Source organism: Rutidosis leptorrhynchoides, unplaced genomic scaffold, assembly GCF_046630445.1.
Source record: "Rutidosis leptorrhynchoides isolate AG116_Rl617_1_P2 unplaced genomic scaffold, CSIRO_AGI_Rlap_v1 contig20, whole genome shotgun sequence".
Taxonomy (NCBI): domain Eukaryota; kingdom Viridiplantae; phylum Streptophyta; class Magnoliopsida; order Asterales; family Asteraceae; genus Rutidosis; species Rutidosis leptorrhynchoides.
Genome location: NW_027266448.1, coordinates 12,648 through 35,672, shown reverse-complemented (window position 1 = coordinate 35,672; position 23,025 = coordinate 12,648). Strand labels below are relative to the sequence as shown.

The window sequence follows — 23,025 nt, the reverse complement described above, 5'->3', positions numbered from 1 at the left end:
TAATAGGCACAGGCATATTATCAAACTTGAAGCATGCATAGCATGATAGCTCAAGGCAGGATGTCGCGAGTTCATTGACGGGACTTCCAGCTTCAACGAGCCAAGAAGCATAAAGAGGAAATTTCTTCTCTTCCTTTAAAGTGATTACTGTCAACAGGGAGAAAATCCAGACAGTCAAAGCGATCTATAGCCCCACACCCTGGACAATGACTTTGGAATCTAGAAACTTCACTCCAGACGCATATTCTTCCAAGGAGTAATTGCCATCAGAAAGCTTGAGATTTTTTATCTCAGATTCCATAGAAGCTTGAGGTACATGACTTTTGCCCAATGATGCTATAGTTAAAGACAGAAGGAGAAATTCCACAGAAGGAAGGCGTTGAAGATGAATCAATGACCAACAATCATGTACACAGGGCCACAAATGAGGAGGGCCAATCAAAAGAGACATTGAAATGTGTCGAAAACAAAAGGCCGTCATTGACATTCAAATATCCCTAGGAGTCAGCAAATATAAACTCTGGGGAAGAGTAATTTGGTATCGTTTCCAATACTCCTAGTATCTGAACTCACTTTTGACATATTTTCTCCTATTGACATGAAGCATAGGATTCAAGAAGCAAGCTTAATGGTTAATTTGGACAAATCAAATGACCCATATCGATTTACCTAACTTGGTATGAAAGGACGTGACGTCCAGGAACCAAGTCGGTTAAATGAAAAAAACAGCGCCCTACGAACACCGTCGGTGCCTTTAGCCGAGTGGTATCCGGGAAGAAGCAAAACGGTCTGAAGTCGGGGGTTCGAAACCCCGACGCGATAGTTAGCCGCTTGGTAGAAAAAAATAATAAAAAAATTTTGCTTCTCTTGCGTCTACAAATTACGAGAGAGCAGGTGACCTAACGAAGCAAAAGACATAGGACTTCGTGTCCCACTCGCACTTTAGGTCCATCCAATCATTTGCAAACCAATGAAGGGTAATGTTGGTATCGCTCCCAATTGTTTAAACTCCTGAGAAAAATCGTGACTGACACGTTCTTTCCCATCTTTGGTAGGATCACCCGACTGTAAAAAACAAAGATAACAAATCAATGAGAGGCATGACAAACTCTCCCAAGCAAAATGGCGTCTCGAGTATCGCCAAAGCAAATGACAGAGATCCTTCAGGCCTTAATTCACCTTTAATTTTGGCCCCGTCGATTGATCCATTTTCATCTTCTCTTCTGTAGGGGCAAAAACAAAGATGCCCGATCAGATCCCCAACCTTGGCTGATCCTTCATGTGTCATATCCCTAATCAATAAGGACAACCATCGACACCCATTTGCAAATAACCCTTTTGATGTTCAAAAATTTAACATATTTGGAAACACCATTATGTTAGCCCCTAAAGTTGTCAATAGGGTCTTTTTGAGTCAAAACCATTCACTTGTTTTGAAGAGTTCAAACTCCATCATATTCAAAATGTTGCATGTCGTTTCCAGATGAATTCTACATGATGATTTTGTCTATCTAGATCACTAATTCCACTGAGGACTATTAGAATAGACAGCTAAATGAAGAATACAAGATTAATTGAGCATGCTGGATGAGGCGCGTCAGAATGATGAAAGGCAAGCTATATCCTACACACAGTCCCCCATCTATACACTTGTGAGATGAGTGCAGAAGATTCCATGACTGCAGGGTAAAGAGTTCTCTCGCGAATGGTACGATACCCAAAACAGTGAGAGGCATTTCATTGCTCACCCCATTGAGCCCCATACACTGATGAAGTTTCTATCCTATCCCTGTCAAGAACCCCCCCACACTAGGGCAGATCGGAGGCGAAGCAGCATCACAAGGTGAGAAGAGAGATAGAAATTTTATTGCTCGCACTTGCATCAATCTTCGGGTGTCCTTATTGCATATGAACACTCACGTTAATTTAAGTGCCCTAGAATGATGAAGAGCAATTCTTTCTCTATGCACTTGTATTCATTGTACAACCCAATTGAGTCTATAATTTCACCCTCACATGGAGGCAAAATAGAAGTTACTGCCATAGCCCAGAGCGCCTATTGAAGATGAAGACTCAAGAGTCTAATAATGGTGCTTCGATTGAACTTGCCTAGGCCGGTTCCTCTAACGACAAGAATGAAAAACAGGGGCATAAAAAAGCAGTGTACCTGGTAAAAGCAAGGTCAATATCCATGAATGAAGAACTGGAATAAAAATAGGGGCATGAAAAAAAAAAGCAGTGTACCTGGTAAAAACAAGGCCAATGCCCCCCAGTCAAAAATGCAGCCAAGAAAATGTTTTGTTGTGGTTCGATTAATGGAACCTTCATTTGACTGTGAGAAGAAAGACCGGGGACAAATGCCAACGCGATCGCCAGCTCTTACCTTTTTACACATGAATCAAGCCTACATTGCATCCCATTGTAAAAGTCTATTCAGACTAGGGGCACTTCAATTAACGTAGGATTTCATATGTGCATAAGCATCGATCGAAGAAGTACGAGCAAGATTACTCTATCTCTTTTCACAGGGTTCTTGACTTGTAAACCCGGAGATGATCATGCAACATTTCGTCCATCAGCTTCGACCTCGACGGTCCCATTTGATGAGCCGTTGACCAAGTCTTCATCACAATTTCAACAAAGGCCTCTCACATTGGTAAAGTCGTACCACTTGCGAGAATACTCGGACCCCTATTAACATGATGATAGTGAGAAGTGTGGTCCTTATAAATCCTGCATCAATGGACAAGATAGCCTTTTCCATGAGAGTGAGCGGAAAGTCCTTTCAGACTGAAAGTCCCTCATCTGGCATGCTCAAGACATCTACATTCTAAATAAATGTTGTCTTTCAAAATCTTCCCCAGTGGAACTCAGATGATACAAAACTGACAAAATCGTCATGCATGAATCACATTTAAATTCATGAATTTACAGCATATACAATCATGTGCGCATATTGTGCAAATAGCAGACATACTCTCAGAGATTAGAGATATTGCTAGGTAAGCATATCCCTATCCCCATCTGTCCAGGTACTCTCTTCTTGACACTCGACCTATTCGAGTCGTCCCTTGAGTTTGGGTGCTTACAGCTGTCTAAGTATCCCCTTGTCTTTGAGTACTCACCACTTGTCGGGTACTCCCCTTTTCCTGACACTCGACTTGTTCGAGTTGTCCCCAGAGTATTGATACTTGTGACTGACTAAGTATCCCTTTGGCATAAAGTACCTACCACTGTCCAGGTGCTCTCTTCTTGACACTCGACTTATTTGAGTCATCCCTTGAGTTTGGATGCTTGTGACTGTCCAAGTATCCTTTTGTTTTTGAGTATCGGCCACCGTTCGAATACTCCATTTCCATGACACTCGATCTGTTCGAGTTGTCCTCAAAATTGCATCGTTAAATACTAGTAGCTGTTCAAGCATTCCACTGCATTGTGCACCTGCGGCCATCCAGGTAAGCCTTGTGCTACATTCAAGTTTATGTTGCCAGGAGGTGGGAGACCTTCACGAATATGCGGGGCACGTCCTCGATATTCCTCTTTACCAGGAGATGAGAGACCTTCATGAATAGCCGAGGCGCGATATTCTAACTACCAGGAGGCAAGAGACTTTTACGAATATCTTAGGTACGTCCTCGATATTCCATTACCAAGAGTTTGTACTTGTGATCATCCAGGTACCCCTTCGATACTTGTGATCATCCAGGTATCCCAAAGAGTTTGTACCTGTGATCATCTAGGTACCCCTTCGATACTTGTGATCATCCAGGTATCCCCCAAGAGTTTGTACCTGTGATCGTCCAAGTACCCCTTCGATACTTGTGATCATCCAGGTATCTCCCAAGAGTTTGTACCTGTGATCGTCCAGGTACCCATTCGATACTTGTGATCATCCAGGTATCCCCAAGAGTTTGTACCTGTGATCATCCAAGTACCCCTTCGATACTTGTGATCATCCAGGTATCTCCCAAGAGTTTGTACCTGTGATCGTCCAGGTACCCCTTCGATACTTGTGATCATCCAGGTATCCCCAAAGAGTTTGTACCTGTGATCGTCCAGGTACTCCTTCGATACTTGTGATCGTCCAAGTATCCCCAAGAGTTTATACTTGTGATCATCCAAGTACTATCTCCCAACAAGCAGATGCCCTGAGAAAGGTCGGTGCATCTCCCGTCAAGGCGACCGAAGAAAGGTTCGGGTCCTAGACAAACAACTTATTGCTCTAACAGGCGACCGAAGAAGAGTTCGGGTCCTGGAAAAGCAATTCCCCGTCAAGGCGACCGAAGAAAGGTTCAGGTCCTAGACAACCAACTTATTGCTCCAATAGGCGACCGAAGAAAGGTTCGGGTCCTGGAAAAGCAATTCCCCGTCAAGGTGACCGAAGAAAGGTTCGGGTCCTAGACAAACCAACTTATTGCTCTAACAGGTGACCGAAGAAAGGTTCGGATCCTAGAAAAGCAATTCCCCGTCAAGGCGACCGAAGAAAGGTTCGGGTCCTAGACAAACCACTTATTGCTCCAACAGGCAACCGAAAAATGGTTCGGGTCCTAGAGAAGCAATCTCCTCATGCAACAGGTAAGATAACGCCTTGATACTTGCCAAAACTCGGGCTTCACACCCTATCTCACTCACTCCCGGTAAGTAACTACAGGTATCTTCTTATTTGTCTTAGTATGTGTAATATTATATTGCTTATTTTCTGCATAGGACAATATGTCCCAAATAAAATATAATCTACTGCATATGTATAGACAAAATTTAGGTATCAGGTTTGTCTTTGAATGCAACCTCTGCGAACTCACCTTCAAAGAGGGGCAGCTGTTGACACCTAAATTTTGATTAGGTTTTTTTAATTAGGCCTTAGTCTCTTTTAATTTTTGTTTTTTTCCTTTTTTTTAATAAATAATTAAAAAATAGTAAAAACAAAAGAAAATAAAAAAATCGGCAGCCCATCAGGCCCTCCTTTTCTCTCCCCTTTGCGGGCCCAGGCCCAGTTTTTTTTCTCCCCAAAGCCCGGCCCCCTTCTCCTCTTCTTCTTCCTTCTTCTCCCTTCTTCCCCCTACGCCTCTGCAACTCACGCGCTCGAAGACAACCTACGACCGAGGAGGGTAGGCCGACGTCGGCCGGAGATGACAGATCTCAGGCGCCATTAATGGCCGCCTTCAATGCCGAGCACGCTTCGTTGGATAAGCGTGGATGGGACGCCGGTTCGGCCAGCGGAGGCCGTTCGGTGCGCGAAGACCGGCGGTCGAAGCTTCGTCGACCGGCCGCCCCCTCACCTATAAATAGCAGGCCACAAGCTCCGTCGAGGGACACGGCGAACTCGGAGATCTTCCCTTAAGAGACTTCAGGGGAGAATCAACGAGCGAGCACACCTGAGATCGGGTCGCGAAGCTCGAACGACCTCCCTCCGAGAGACTTCGAGGGAGGCCGGCGGCAAGTGAGCCCGAGGGAGAGAGATCTGAGCGGGTGAAGGGTCTGAGCGAGAGAAGTAGGAGGAAGGAAGGTCGGATTTGAGGAGAAAGGAGGTGCCGTCGACGCTGCCCGACGCCATCCCTGCGCCAAGCCGAACACTCCTGACCGCCCCGACGTCGCCACTGCACCAGATCGCCGTTGCTGCTCACCACCCAACGAAGACGTCCTCACAGCCACCTTACCGTGCCCTCGTTGCGAACAGGTAAAGGCCGTACTCGCTCGCATCATCGCCGTCGCACGCCCCCCCTTTCAAACCGTGCCGTCGCTGACTGCACTAGCAGCCCCGTTGTCGCTCATCATTACCGTCCTCGTAAGCAGTTTATAGCCGCCGCCATCGTCGTCGTCTAGCCTACGTCGCCGCCGTCGTCGTCGCCATCACCGCTGTCGTCGTCGTCTGCCCGATGACGCCTCGGTCCCCTTCACCAACGCCGCGAGCGAACGAATGAGAAAGGAGGCCGGGAACCGGGTCAGCTCGCAGGTCCGTCTGACCCGGTTTCCCAGTTTCCGAGTAGGGTTTCCCCGGGTCGGACCTGCACTCGTCGGGCCAGTTTCTGAACCCGGGCTGGGTATTTTCTATTTAATTCAAATAGGCCCAATTCCAGTGCGGGCTGAGTTTTTTAAAAAAAGAAGCAAAGCAAAAAAAAAATCTGGCCGGGCCAACGTTGCGGGCCCGTCCGAGTCTCGCGGGTTGCGAACCGAGTCGGTCCCAACCCAGGGATCCGACCCGGTTCGTTTTTTTTATTTTATATTATTATAATATAAAATAATATTTAAGTAATAAAAAATATTTTATTTTCCAAAAAAAATCCCAAAAAAAGAAAAAATATTCCATATTTTCCAAAAAATGCCAAAAATCCAAAAAAACCAAAAATTCATGAAAAAGCCAAAAAATTCAGAAAAAAGCCAAAAAGACATGTATTTTTCCAAAAAAAAAAACTAAAAAAATCCAAAAAATCCCTTTTATGTAAAAAAAAAAAAAGAGAAAAAGACCCACAAAAAATGTTTTTTCCACAAGCGAATGAAAATCCCTCAAAAATCCAAAAAAGCCTTAGGGTTTAAATAAGATTAGGTACCGAAAGGGCATTAGTGATTAACTAGTGTAATCAAGTCCCCGATCCTAATTTCTCTGGTTGCGCAGGAGCGAGTATTTCTCCCGATACTTTGCTTGGGTTTCTAATCGACCCACCCCAAACCGATTAGTGGCGACTCCGTTTTAAAATTGACTTACAGGTTAAAAACTTGAACCATTAAGTCGCGAATTGGTGGACTTGGGAGAGTCCGGGCATAACTAATTTCAGCCGAGCCATTAGCCTCCTTAGGTGCCTGTACCCGATTGCGGGCGCCGAGAAAAAAAAAACAGAGAGGTCGCGACAAAGTGCCAAGTTTTTTAGAATGTGATCAGTTAAGTGCTAATTTTTTTGTAGGTTTTCTCTAAAAATTGCGCCAGCCACCACCACCACCGTGCTGGTGGTGTTGCTGCACCAGGTACTAGTGAGTTGATGCCTTGCATTAGCTTGCACCGGTTCACTTGCTGTGAGATGTGCACACTGCACACTTGCACACTTGCACAACTCGCACTAGGTGCAACATAAGCCCCCAGGCATCACCAACCACCACCACCAACCACACCAACACCCGGCTACCACCAAAGACCCACCACCCAGCAGCCACTGTGCTGGTGGTGGGTCTGCTCCAGAAAGTGTTGGTGCAAGTTGAGCCATGCACCAACACCACTTGGTTCAAGTGTGCAGTCTCCATCAGCTCCTACCTAGACACTTCCAGGTGATCTATTGAAAGGCTTAGCCACTCTCATGGAAACCCATGGATCGGAATTAAAAAAAAACTCCTCAAATTTGAAACCACAAGATCGCAAACCCTATAGCTTGAACAAGCACTGATTGCTAAAAAAAAAAAAAAAACACCGCTGAACCATTGCATTCAACTGCTTAGCCTTCTCAACCTTCTCAACCCTCACTTCAAAAATCCTCAACTAAAGAGGAAGGTACATGTACCTACTGCTCCCAAAGACAAAGAAAAACAAATTGTTGAAGAGGTAGAAACCATCCCTGAGCCAATTACCTCACAGCTTAAAAGAAGCGAAGCCATAAAAGAAATAGGAGAAGCCCCGAGAGACAAGCGTTGTGAAGATGATGACGACCGGGTATTTTAAAATTTCGAACCTACTCTTAGTTTTGAAAAGATCCACATTTCAAACCCAATTTTTTCTTTCAATAGAATATAAACTTGCAAAAAATCATTTCTACGATCAAGGCATTATTCCTCATCATTTTGATGATTTTGACTTCTTAGAAAATCATGGGATTTTTCTATTTGAGCTTTTTAAAGCTCTTTGACTCAAATACTTATGCTCCATGAAAGAGGAGGTTCACTTTTCGTTGACTCAAACCTTTGGGAATGTTTTACTCAAATCTGCATTTTCCAAATAGGGACTCTTTTGTCTTCACTTTTCGTGGACAAAACCATGTTGTGACTCCAAATGAACTAGCTGGAATCATCCAAACAGAGTACAATACTTTCAAGTGCATTCCAATAGAGCCTAATGAGGTCTATAGCTTTATTTTAGAAACGCCCAAACTGCTTGCTCGCAGTCCTAGGAAATTGTCCCACTGAATCTTCTCCCTCTCAAAATGAACTTTAAAAAAATTCCTCACTCTCTGCCTCTGTCCGAAAACATCTTCTATGAATTACGTCTCTCGATATGAGGTAAGAGTAATCTGAGCCATTCTGAACAAGTTTGAAGAATTTTCCTTCCCCCACATGATCTTTATCCACATGTATCGCATGGCTAAGAGAAAGATAGGGAAGCTACCCTACGGTGCTTTGGTGATATGTATCTTCAAGTATCTCAAGATCGATTACTCTAAAGTTTCACCTATTGTCATGCCAAATGTAGAGATTTAAAAAAAAACCCTAGACAAGATGATGCTCAGGATGACGCCAGAAGGATGGGTCAATCATAGAGGAGAGATTGTCCCCATTGGCCACAGCGACCATGACCGAACAATGGCAAAGCTCAAAGAAAGACATGCTAAGCTCTTTGAATTAGAAAATCTCAAATATGCTAAGGCTCCGACATCAACTAAGACCTCTCGTCCACCTCAACCAGAAAGATTACCTTCACCAGCTATGGATGCACCTGCCTCTCCTGCCAACCTTAACCAACTACAAGCAGATGTTAAGGAAATCAAGAACACTCTCTTGTCTTTAACTCGATACATGATGAGGATCGAGCATACCATTCTCAGCTTAGATTGCTACAACCTTGTACGCCCTGAACCGGAAACCACCAAACTCGAAATGCCCATTTCCTCTCAGTAGCACAAATGCCCTTATACTTAAACATTTTCAAAATCTTAATGTGTTCACGTTTTGCTCCTATTGTTTTATCTATTCCAGTTGGTTACTTAGGTCTAACTTTTTTGTACTGCCCTATCCCTTGCCATCAATAAAGCAAATCTTTTGATTCATGTAACTATTTCTCATTCTCTTTGATTGATGATGAAAAGGGGGAGAGCTACTTGGTGTGAAAAATTATGCTTAAACATTTGCTCCTAGACATATGCTACTAATGATGTTGAATACTCCTTTGAAAATTATGAATATGCTTGCAACATCTAATACTATTAATTTGCTAAGTATTTTTTCTAATGATGTTTAGCTTAGAACCTACTGACATTTAAAATTAAACTGCTCATCAAGACAGGGGAGCAACCAAATGTTATCCTATGATCCTCAAATTAGATGATGACACACTCTAAGCTGAAGATCTTTTGTGTATTCATATCTTATCTTACTAAAGATCATCTGAGTATATCTCACCAAATCGTTGTAACAAAACATCCTAAAAAGATCCCATTTTTTTAAATTATGCAAACTATTTCAAACAATCTTTGCTATCCTTTCACATACATAGGATAGTTTTGTCATCATCAAAAAGGGGGAGATTGTTGGAGAAAACATCTTTAAGTGATTTTGATGATGCCCAAATTATCCTTAGTATATTACTTACTATGTTGTTTGCAGATATTTAGACCAAAGGACTAAGCAACATCCATGGTGTAATCCATTGGGAAGAAGTTTACAGATGTCCTATTATAGTAAATAGCACCAGCTAACTTGAAAAATCAAGCACTGATGATGTTTTATGTCGAGATAGTAAAAATCAGGTTGATGGTAACAACCAAGTACATCAAATGGTGTTTGTTGGGTCAGCTAAAAAGCCATTGAAAGATCTGGATTCGCACAGCAGCAGAATCAGAATAAAGCATGTAGTAAAGTAGCTAGAGTTTATGACAGGTTAATCGGAGATTGCAATGAGAAGATAGTAGTAGTTGTTATTTTTGGTTAGTCTACAAAAGTCCTAGGACAGAACCTGTATGGGCAGTACCTTCTAGATAGCAACTCATTGGAAAACTCTCCAACAGTCACATACTTCTCTAAACCATCCTTAACGGATAGATTGAGGAATAGTATAAAAGAGAAGCTTTGAGGAACCAAAGGAATGTGCGCCACAAAAAAGATGAAGTAGCTTACGTACTATTATTCTCAGTTGAAAGCTTTCTGTTTTACTGTTTTGATTGTTGTGCTATTTAGTAGTTGTTCTACGGATTAAGTGTATGAGTGTAAGAGCAACAATTGAGTCCAGATAGAGTGATCTATTACGTGAAGAATCAATACTAGCTGGTTGTTACTTCCCAAGCAGATTGTTCATTGAATCCAGCCTGTCCTAAAACTATTAGTCTGAAGAGTGGATGTAGATTTAAAGATAAAGCTGAACTACTATAACCCTCTGTGTCCCACTATTTTTCATCTTCTATACAGTTAGAGAGTGCTTACATAAACATCATGTCAATGTGATCTTTACTTAGCAATTAGCTAATTTTCATGAAAGATCATCAAAGTTTGAAAACAACCTATTCACCCCCCTCTAAGTCGTATTGTTAGCCTCAACAATTGGTATCAGAGATCTGTTGTTCATTATTTGAAGTACATTTCTTCTAAGTACAAAGATCCTTTATTATGGCTAATATTGGCAGCTTCTTTTCTAATGACACTCAAGCTTCCAACAAGCCACCATACTTCGACGGAAGCAACTGTCGCTATTGGAAGAAAATAATGATGTCATACATTAAAGCCACAGACCTGGATATGTGGAACGTAATTACAAATGGTCCAGAAGTATCGACTCTTGTTCGACAAGAAGGCTAAGAAGCAGCAACTGTCAACATTACAGAAGAATCTTGAAAAAGAGCTGCTCTTAATAATAAAGCTAAACACTTCCTGTGTTATGCACTGTCATCTTCTGAGTTTAACAGAATCTCTTCTTGTGATACAGGAAAGGAAATCTAGGATTGCATCATGCTGACATTTGAAGGAATAGAAAGAGTCAAAGAAACAAAGCTAAACATCCTGCTCGGTAACTACGAGCTATTTTAAGATGAAATATGATAAAATAGTAACACAAATATCCACACAATTCACTGACATAGTAAATGGATTTGCTCTTAAAATATATATATACACACACAAAGATGCTGAGAAAATAAATAAACTACTATGAGCTCTTCCCAACGAATGGAGTACCGTGAAGACTTCACTATGGGAAACCATGAGGATTCAACCTATCATGATGGACGGCCTTATAGGAACATTCATGTCCTATGAAGTTGAGCTTCAAAATGAAGAAAGCAACTCCAAAGGTAAGAAAGTCATTGCATTTAAAATTAACCATGATGATACAGGTGAAGAAATATCCTCTGATGATAAAGAAAGTAATGAAGATATGGCGCTACTAACAAAAAGATTTAAAAGCTTCATGAGGAATGGAGAAAACTGCAAAGGAAAAAGATCATCTAAACATCTTGACGAAAAAAAGAAACCTTACAAGAACAAGAGTCCAAAGGTAAGGACATCATATGCTATGAATGCAGGAAACTTGCACACATAAAACCATCCATCAAGAAGAAGAAAGGGAAATTCGAGAAAAAGAAAAAGGCGTTGAAAGCTGAAACATGAAGTGACACCGAAAGTAAGTCAAGTGATGAAGAAAAAGCAAATCTTTGTCCCATAGTTGACTCCGAACTAGAAGAAAATGAGGTAAAAGATTATGAATTGTCTTATAATGAATTGCAAGATTTTTTAAAGGAAACGTTTAAAGAACACCAAAAAGTTTCAAAACGAAGTTTTTGCTCTAAAAAAGGAGGTCCACGATCTCACTATTGAAAACCTTACTAGCTAAAGCCTCATTGACAACCGGAAGAAAGAGCTTGATTTTCAAATAAATCAAGTAAAACTCCTATAGGTTGAAAATGAGAATGTCATCGGCATGCGTGTTGAGTGCCGGCTTTAGTGTTGCCATGCAGTCAATGTCCATCCCCTCAGCAGGTGTAGACCATTTTGCAGTCAGCAAAAACTGGTAATGTGAACCAAGCTTCGACCTAGAATCACAAAAGCAAAAAGAGTAGTTGAAGGAGAAGGACTATAGAGAATCACTTAAAAAGAAATAAATTACTCGATGGGATGATAACATGGTAATTCGACCATTCCTCAAACACGGCACTTACATTAACTAAACAGTCAACGCATTATTTATAGCTATTAACCACAGAACAACTTAGCACGGAAAGATATATATATATATATAAGGAACTACGGCAGCACTTCTTGATGAGATCAAAACAATTAGACTCATCACGTGCCGAATCAGTACGGGCACAAGAACTAGCACCTGAACAGATATAGAGACACATACATGAGAATGTAAGTATGCTGATGTTGAAGAATTCCATGAGATATCTATCAACCAGTGTCTAGTATGTAGATAACCAAAACAGCAAGATACCCAGACACAATCTCGTAAGTACTAGAAGATTTCCAAGATGGCATCAAAAAACCAAAGGCACATGACATAGAAAACGGTAAAAGCAATGAAGAAGATTAATTAACAAGATTGCAGCAACTGCAAGAATTAGAAACTTACTTCCGGGCAGTCTGGTTGCATCCCATGGCTACTAGATCCAGCTCCTTGAATTTGAGGGAGAGGGTCCTGTCAAGATCCCGACACTTCTGCTCGTACTTCTTCATTCTCTCGGCAACCCTCGAATCGAACAACTGCAGCACCTTCTTCACTATCAACATCATCACTATCCGAAGAACAAAAATCGCCAAGCAGACAATCAACCACCTGAAAGAAGACATAGGCACGACTTTAGCTTCTCCGTCATCATAGTTCATACTATAGTATAGATGTAAGAGCGAAAAATTAGGACTCTGGAAGCAAGGCCAAAGAAGCAAAATCCGTTACTAACTAATTGTTAGAGGTCTTCCCCACCAGGCCTATATAGCTGATAGTGCAAAATCTCTTTCAGAGACTTGCTTTTAAGGAAGACCTCAGCCTAGTTTATCCACGAGAGAAACTTTCATTTTCTTTTGCCCGTAATGTTCTTTTCATTTTGGCTACAGATATAGGGGTGCAGCACAACAGGAACTGAATACCCAAGCTATTCTATGCACACATATCGTCAAAATTAAAATGGTGCATCTTCAGTCATGAGGAGGAGGCGCAAATATTTTAACAAGTAACATTATGGGTAGCAAGACATCAGAGGAGATGCAAGGCTCGGAATATGTCAGAAAATTGAGAAGCGCCTTGATGCAGAAGAATGTCTACGGAAGAGTTACCTGTTGGGGTGACACAGGATAGTCTTGCGTTGCCTACAATATCCTCTGTCAAAGATTATTTTCCTCCTTGAATTGGCTGCATACATTCCATTATTAAAAAGCTACAAGGGCACGGAAGGTCAGCAAGTTTCCAAATCAGGTTTGGCAAAGCTCAAAATACTCGTTGCATGCAATCCAATCCAAGAGCTGTGCGTTGAGTTTATTTGCACCAATTAGATCATATTACATGGGAACGAAAATCATTCCCGTATCAGGTTCGCGTGGAGCTTGAAGCATGCAAACTATCACTTTTCCACTCAAAAAATTTCGAACACAATGTACCCACCACCACATTAAACAAACCAAATGCATCTAATGCACGTGCATTTGAACTTCATAAGCTAGCAGAACAGGTATACCTATATATGATCTTTCAAAGGCTTCCCTCCAGTCAATATATGGCGTAGCTGTTTCCTCAGGTTTAGGTGTATCTTGCTGATCATCGAACAGTGATTTTTTTTGCTGGTGTTTGGTTTTCAAACTATTATTGGCACGAGGAAAAACTCTTGTATAATAAGTCTGCCAGAGTTATCACTCCCCATATAATTCCATGACCTTCAATTAGAAAATCCAAAGAGAAGATTAAGAAAAAAAAATCTTACTTGCTGAGAAGCTAACAACAGGAAACGCAATGGACTTTCCAAATATAGTGTCTACTTAATGAGCATCGGCAAACAGAACAGAGCTTTACCAGCAGACAAGCATGGCAGCAATTAGAGATGGAAAATCTAGGAAACCGAAGAAATGCACCAGAACATCTTGTGGTAGCTGGGAAGAATCTGAAACACAGAGAAATTAACGAAGTCATTTTCTGAGTAAAGAATGGGAGAATATAAATAACTAAGATGGAACTTACCGATATCTTCCTGGCGTGTTTTGCGTTGCTTCATATGAGCAATTTTTGCATGCTTGAATTCTGTGAGAACCATATTTTTCTTCTGCTTCGGCAAGCAGGGTCCACAGCCTGAGCAAGCAAAGTAGCCGATGAAACAGCACTCTGTGTCTTTATTCTAGTGTGGAATCGATCACAACACAGCAATCAAACGTCCAAAATTGACGAAACGGAAATTTGTTTCGCTAATGTCAAAACACTCGCTTCTTGCATAAATAACTCGACTTGACATCAGAGATGCAGGCGTGGAGTTAGCCATTAACTTCTTTATCTGACTTCAAGAACTACAGGTGAGTTCATCGAACTAAATGAAATTTAATAATCGAAGAAGAGAGAACTTTCTTATTTCTCAATTAAGGTACGTGAACTCCGAAAACCCTTACAAGATGGCCGTATCCGATGTTCATCTGAAGTCGGAAATCACCATGCTTCACATAAAATGTGAGGCCATTACAGATCGAACAGCATACGACAAAGCCACACGCACACAACCAATCTGGCTTCCCCACGATTTGACGCTGAAGAACTGCATCCCTAACCTCTAAAATGATTCAATCGATTCTCAACACAGGAAACAACACAGGAGACCGATCGAGAAATCGCATTCGACAGCAGACATCAAGATCATCGAATGCCGAGCCAGAGCCCCTGATGGAGGACGACTTACTCGGGAGGGAGACGAAAGGCGGCGAGGGCATTGTCGAGGACAACCGGACTTGAGATTCAATGATGCTTGTCGTTCATGAGACTTGAGATTAATTGTATCCTCTCTTTCAAAGTTGGACTATCCCTAGTCTTTACATTTTCATTTTGTGTTGACTTGTGTTTGATAGGTTTTTTGAGCTCTATTCAACGGTGGAAATAAAGACCCAGGAACCAGAAAATTATTTCCTTATCAATAGATTACATGGATTAAATCTGTTTGAACCATTAGTTATGTAAGCCATCGATAATCACTAGTCCATATAGATTTGCTTTATATGACTTGTAGATCATATGATATCTTTTTTATTCATCAAAATGAATTGAGCATCAACCATATAAATGGTTAAAATAGACAAATTTCTTGGCATTGTGAATTGGGGTCAGTAGTTAAGGGAACATCCACATGTTGACTTTTTCATTCTATCATTATCCTTACAAATTAATGCTTGGCCACAAAAAATCTGATTCGGCCAATTTTTATAGTGATATAACCTACATATTTCCTGGTCACAAATGACACTTTGAAGGCGTCCTCATTAGTAGGTGGTATTGAAGTATAATGATCATTTAAGTATGTTGATCACTAGTAAAATCTACATAAATAGGAAGGAATGATCAACAGACTAATTCACTTTCTTGTAGGACATCCATTGTGCGTGAAGCAAAAATGATGAGACAAATAAATTAGAAAGATAAACAACGTTTGAAAACTTGGTGGATTTTAAAAAGATAAACAATGTCATCAAATTTCTGCAAAAAGAGAAAAACGCAAAAAGAACCGACTTCTGTCGCTCCGTCCGTGCGAAATAGAAGCGGGGGGGGGGGGGGGGGGCCGAAAACGCCATGAAGAGCGGAGGTCGCGACCGCGCGAAGTCGTCCTTCATCCCTCCTCCCCGGCCGCCGGACCTCCGCCAGTTCGGCGGCAGTGGGCGCGACTCCCACACCAGCAGCAGCAGCCCCTCCCCCGTCCACGTCGGCCTCGTCAACGACCGGTCCTAGCAGCGGTCCATCGTCCGCGCCATCAACCGCTACCTCTTTTCTCACGCCTTCCCTGTCCTCATCAAGTCCGCTATCCCCTCCAAGGACATCACCGCCATCTTCAACTTCGTCATCTCTCAGCTCGACTACCCGCCGAACACTAACATGGAGGACGACCTCCCCGTCCTGCTCCGATCGCTCAATTGCCCGCTCGAAGTCAACAAGTCGGCTCTCTGCACGCCGCCTACTCCCCACGACTGGCTGAAGTTCATCGCCATCTTGCACTGACTGGTTCAGATCGCATCATACAATGAGCCTTTCGGTGCATTGGATAGGGAGTTCGTGGAGAAGTTGAAGCAGGAGAGGAATGATCTCGCCGAGAATGTGAAGAGCCTGGAGAAGAATGCCGTGGAGTTGAGGCGAGTGTGGGGAAGCCGAGGATGGGGCTACCCGACAAGGAATTTCGCTACCCATTATAGTTACGGCCACCGTTCACTGGGGCTTCGGTCGCCGGCTCCCCTGTCATCAGGTCACCAACTTCCTTGACCTTCCGCCACTGGGCAGGTGTCGCAGAGGGAACTGCGTGAGCAGGAAGAGAGCGTGCTAGGGGAGATCACGGGGAGGATCCCGGCATTGGAGAAGGAATTGGAGGAGTTGAGGGCCATGAAGGTGGAGGAGAGGAGGATTCGCGAGGAGTGCAAGGAATTGTTGAAGAAGGTGCTGCAGTTGTTCGATTTGAGGGTTGCCGAGAGAATGAAGAAGTACGAGCAGAAGTGTCGGGATCTTGACAGGACCCTCGCCCTCAAATTCAAGGAGATGGAGCTAGTTGCCATGGGATGCAACCAGACTGCCCAGAAATAAGTTTCTAATTCTTACAGTTGCTGCAATCTTGTTAATTGTTCTTCTTCATTGGTTTTACCGTTTTCTATGTCATGTGCCTTTGATGTTTGGATGCCATCTTGGAAATCGTTTAGTACTTACAAGGTTGAATCTGGGTATCTTGCGGTTTTGGTTATCTACATACTAGACACTGGTTGATAGATATCTCATGGAATTCTTCAACATCAGCAGCCTTATATTCTTATGTGTTTGTGTCTTTATCTCTTCAGGTGCTAGTTCTTGTGCCCGTACTGATTCGGCACGTGATGAGTCTAATTGTTTTGATCTCATCAAGAAGTGCAGCCATAGTTCCCCTTTTTAAATCTTTCCGTGCTAGGTTGTTCTGAGGTTAATAGCCATAAATAATGCATTGACTGTTGAGTTAATCTAAGTGCCGTGTTTGAGGAATGGTCGAATTACCATGTTATCATCCCATCAAGTAATTAATTTCTTTTTGAGTGATTTTCCGTAGTCCTTCTCCTTCAACTACTCTTTTTGGTTTTGTGATTCTAGGTTGAAGCTTGGTTCGCATTACCAGTTTTTGCTGAATGCAAAAGGGTCTGCACCTGTTGAGGGGTTGGACATTGGCTACACGGCAACACTAAAGCTGGCACTCGACATGCATGCTGATGACATAAACAAAAGCTCGGTGGAGAAACTTGAAGAGTTAATCATGTCACGTCCCGAACCTCGAACACATATGCATCCCTCGGTGGTCGATAAAATTTGCGACTGTCCCAAGTAGTGTCGGAACCCATTTATTTTATTGCACATGCAAAAGCGTAATAACAATCCCCAGACAACACAGAAGTGGGATAGAAATGTAGGATGCAATTTTCACAAAGCACACTTATCATACAACAGCGTTTATATATAGAAGAGTCTAACAAGAGTCTAACACAACATGGGTCTATTTCAAAAAGAAGAGCTAAGCTCTTCGTCCACGAGACCAGAGTCCCCTACGACCCTGTCAGACTTCTCGATATCCATAGGGTGAACTGTCACCCATTGTCCAGTCCCAATGGAAGGCCCGTCAAAACCTAGTAGGGGATGTAGAAAAACCTAAAATCCACTGTCTGTGGAAGCTCGAACCTCACCTGGCGCTCCTCCATCTAGGGACCTGAAAAATTTAGCCCACGACGAAGCGAGATGACGTCTCAGCGAGTTCATGCCCTAAATCTCGATTAGAAGAGAAATACACCCACGGGTGATCTAACCACATATCCTCGAAAACTTACCTCACTCCAGTACTCTTCTGCACGTCAATACAATTCAAATTTCATATAATTGCATTGAAATCATTTATCATCGGGATGTCTCACACATATATCACCACAATTACACGGGTCCCGATTACCAGACCAAATCGTTATGGCACGTCCCATACCGCACCACACAATTTCGTCTTCTAATCAGGCTCCTCAGTTTCAATCATTCATGCGTCCCAATTGATGACGACCCACCGGCCACGGCCGACTCAACAATCAGCGGTCTTCCGGCGTAGCCGGGTATCGTCTCGCACCATCGAGCACGGCAACGTCTACATCTAGACGGCATTCCTCATAGGATCATCGGTCCAGCCTCCACTGCCACCGGCATTCGTTGACTTGAGGCATTCCCAAAGGAGCATCGTCCGGCCCCAAAGGCTCGTGATGGGTTCTCATATCATTCATGCATCCACCCAATTTCGGCCCAGGACACCGTGCATTGCACTCAAATACCTCAACTAAAATAGTGAACCTGGCATATTTTCTTCATATTAAAAATATACGGTAAAATAATCGTATGTGGGTACACGGTCAGATCAAACCAAAAAATTCGATACCATTTCTTTTAAAGTCCCACTATTTGATATAGTATTTAAAAACATTTTCAGTGTCAAAACTCGGCACCCGGTATTTTCTAATTAAATACCGAAATTCCACCATTTGAAATAAATACTCAAGATTAATAACCATCACTCAATTGCACAATTTAACAGTCGATTGCATAAATTGAACATACCACTACAATTAGCACAAAATTTCGGCCACCGACTATCCCGGTATAATTTCCAGAAAATATTAAATAATTAATTAAATTATAATTAAATTATTTCAAATAATTATTTAATTAATTAACGTTCATCAAATTAAACTGTCAATTTGGATTGATCATATTCCTAATCAATTATTTAAATACCTACTAAATCAATCTACTAAACTAACTTCCTAAACTAACCATTCTAATTTATAACTAAATTCCTAACTAAATGGACTAACTAAAGTAACTAACTAGACTAACCACTTAGTTCACTTAACTAACTTAACTTATTAGCACTTACTCTAACTAGATTAATTACTAAATATGCTTAAATCTAATCCAATTCTAAACAAGTGTAATTAACCCCTAATCAAAACTTATGAGGTTAACTCACCCAATTAGTGAATCCAAGAACTCCCGGCGATGGTGGCGCGACAGCAAGCAAGCCTTGGGTCCCGGGTGGCGACATGGGTGGTCCGGTTGGCCCAGAGCAAGCCCGCAAGGCTCTCAGCTCACTGCTGAGAGGTGGCCTTCCTTGCTGATCGCGGCTGGATAGACGCCGCACGAAGACAGCAGGGGCAAGACAGCGGCATGGCGGGACTAGCTGGCTATCCGATGGGCTGGATCGCGGCTGCTAGAGTCCCTGCGATGGGGCGGCAGCAAAGGCGAAGGGACTGCTGGTTCCGAGTAGGCTAGTGGACCGAAACCAAGGAGGGATTGACGGAGGGATGGCTGCAGCAGCCAGGTATAGAGGACCGAAACTTTTGGACAAGAGATGCAAGGGATGCGCCGGACTTGGAGGGACGATGGGCTGCCGGTGGAGGTGAGTGAGCGGCAGCTAGAGACCAAGAAAGAGAGAACCAGAACATGAAGGGAAAAGGCTAGTCTGTGGAGGCTGTGCTGTCCGCAAATCAGCGGCACAAAACAGAGTAAGAGGCATGGCATTGAAGAGGGGGACCCTCTTTTGGCCTTGCTTTCCTCTTTTTTTCTCCCCTCTTCAATGCCATGCCTCTTAGTCCTTGTGGCTTGGAAGTCTTGGCCCATATCCTTGTCAAGGGTCCTACCACTCCAAAAGTGATCCTATCCTTCACAAATACAACCCAAATGAAGGTGAAATTCCCCTTAACATTTGGTCCTCCGAATTTGCAGCCCCTTGCACTAGCTTTTCACCTTAATACTTTGCAATTTAATGGCCTCATGTAACAATGGTAAGGCCTAAAATAATTCCTTGTATTTTCCTTCACTAATCATCCCACATTGAAGACCAAAAACTCACTTAAAAGCGGTCCTTCCAATTCTCGACTTGAATTGTGGAATTTGAATTTTCTGCCAAAAATTTGGGTTCACCGAAAAGTCTTGAAAGGATGCATCGATGTTCCTAGAATTAATCGTGACACGGCAGAACTTTCAATTTCTGAAATCAGATTAAATTTCGCAGTTAATTTCAATTTGACGCGATTTTAGCATGACCTAACCTACCGGGTAGTTTTTAGAAATTTTTAGTGCAATTGACTTGTGGTCGATTATTTTCAAGCCACAATGTACATCCTCGACTCATTAACAACTCTCGATTGTCGTAAAATTCTCGAGGTTTAAAATACGGGCACGGGGTACCAAAATGACAGAAAAATTGGTTTAGTGCCGATCGATGAGAATTTTGCAATTAGGTGTGATTACTTAATCATACACCTCAGTCGAATCGACCTATTTCCGATCTCTGATAGATTTTCGACTGTGCTGTAATGACTCTTGTAGATTCACACGGTCGAGCAATCGATTCCTGGTCGAATTCTCAAGCCTATTGCGTTAAAATCCCTTAATGACTTCCCCAAATAGTCTAAGTATCTCATGAGTGATCAGCTCAGAGAATAACACTATAAACGCGTCGATGAAAGGCCCGATTCATTCAATTGAAACATAATTGAATTTTCGGGATGTCACAAATCATCCTTCAGCAATAGTTTAAAGAAACTGCTGCTGGGATTCAGGAGAAGAAAGATCATGTGGTTCAACTCTATTCACGTGTTGATGTAGTAAGTACTTAGATTAAGTACCAAAACACAATTTAATCAGACTGTCTTTTCTCTTAGAACTGAAAGCTTTTGCCTTTCTGATGAAAACTATGATACCAATGAAATTACTGATTTGTTGGTGAAATTGGAAAGCGAAACTGACGATGACTTCCAGCTTACTTAGTGTGGGGTCTATTGACAGACTCGGCAAGAGGTTGGCAATGTAGGCTTTTGGCCAGGAGGATTGCGTAGCAATAGCTTGTTCTGGGTAGTCAATGGCGGTTGAAAAAATTAGTCGATTTCAGTATTGAAGAGTTATGATATGGTACTTGATGTACTTTTAGAACAAAACAGTTCATTCGATTCATCATTACAGACGCAAGTTAGGAATTCTATTAACGTTTGCAATTTTTTTTTCTCTGTCAATACCAAACATAATATGAGGAGCTGTGGAAGCATATGGTATGGGTGTCCTTTGAGAATAAAACTAGCTAAACATTATTACTAATCTCTGGAAAAATACCATAGGCTAATGCATGCTTTACTTTGTTTCTGTAGAAATACATGTAGAAGTGCTTCATCTGTAACATCTGAAGGACAATGGCGGTATATTGCATCATGAGAGTTAGCATAACACAAGAACTTGTGGTCTACTTGTCTGTTCTTTCCTCGTATTGGCAAAAGCTCTAATACAAGAATTTTGCTCAGTTTGCAGGTCAAACAAATCTACTGAAGCAAGAAATGCAAGATTATATTCATAGATGTGCACTGGAGGTGCAAAGGATTGGGGAGTATGTTGAAGTAGCAATTCATAACTTGAACATTCTGGAAAGAGAAGCTTCAGAGCTCCTGAAGGTATGTTATGGGATAATCATTTTAATTTTAGCACCGAAATAGATGGCTAGAAATCTCCTGCGCCGTAAATAACAGAATTTAAGTCAAGCCATGCAATCAGTAGGATCCCTCCTTTCGGAACGTCATCAATTGATTTCAGGTAGATGAGTATTATTGCAGAGTAAGCATGTATAATTTGATGCGGCACGGTATAATTATACAACTTGTTTTGCAGACATCTATTATAAAGCAGCAGGAAGCCATTAGAGAAAGCGCAGAAGTGCTTTTTCAAGTACTTTTCACTTGATGATTTGGCGTCAAAGCAGAAGGAGTATATATGGAATGCAAAAACAGAAAGCTGTACAATACCATCGTAAATCCTCATATGCTCGGTCATTTTTTGTTTTCTAATCAAGCAAACTGCCGTTCCATTGCTTGCTTCTAACTCCCTGATCTCTCTGCGATTTGGGTTCACAATTGCGTCATTATGCACATGCCATATTGTTCTTAAACAAGCCAAAGCGTCTTCGAGTCTTGTTCATTGGCCAATGCCCTCTTGTACTCACTTGAAGACGAATATGTCAATCCAGTCAAAGTGGGTTGTTTTTATTGCAATATTTGAGGTATTACAGTGAAATACTGGAGCCAAAAATTCCCTGAGGTTCAGGTGAGTCGGTTGTAATCATGAAAGGATGTTTCTTTAAATCGAAATGTTCACAACCCATTTGGCAGACACGCCTTTTATGTACAATAGAAGCTCCGGTAGCATATTTCGTACTCTCGACAGTTACTTTTAGACATGAATTGAGAAGAGTTCACGTTTGATTACCTCATGGTGGGGGGATTCCCAGCAAGTTGAAGAAAATGAAGAGTTGATCTCAAATGCTAAGAGCAATGGAAGCCTCAAAAGTCAGTAACCTGATTGCCAACTTAAGTATAAATTTTGTTATGTCAACATGAATATTTGATCATTTACAAGCATAAACCGGATGAAAATGAATCGCCATTTTAAACTCCAATTGATGTTTATGCAGTAGAAAGTTTGGCCATTGGAAACAAACATTGAGAAAGGAGAGGAAAGGAAATGCTTGCCCAGACCCGTGGGGCAAGCACTTGTTCGTGCCCTTTCATAACCCATTTATACATTTAGGCAAGTACTACACAACCCATGAAGACATTTACACAAAAGGGTGATCTAAAATGGACAAGAATGAAAAAGGACGAAAAAAAAAAAAAACAGGAGAAAGGCTAGGAAGGACTCTTGGGAAGCACCGCTATGTTTCCAAGAACTCTCCCTCCTAGATGTAGAGCGTGAGCGTATACGACATTGTCAAATCTGTTTTTGCTCCTCCAGTCAACGGACCAAATTGTTGTCGGTATGAAATTTTCACCACAAGATACAAGCACTCCCCTTAAAGCAACATGTCGAAATTAAAAACAAACACAAAGGAAGTTCATGCGTGTTCCATCGCAGATCTTGAGTGTGTC

At 42.0% G+C, this 23,025-nt stretch overlaps 1 pseudogene; it reads left to right on the top strand.

Annotated features, from left to right (window-relative positions):
- Positions 1 to 15,655: 15,655 nt before the first annotated feature.
- LOC139881804 (kinetochore protein NDC80 homolog) lies at positions 15,656 to 22,172 on the top strand (annotated as a pseudogene).
- The last annotated feature ends 853 nt before the right edge of the window (positions 22,173 to 23,025 follow it).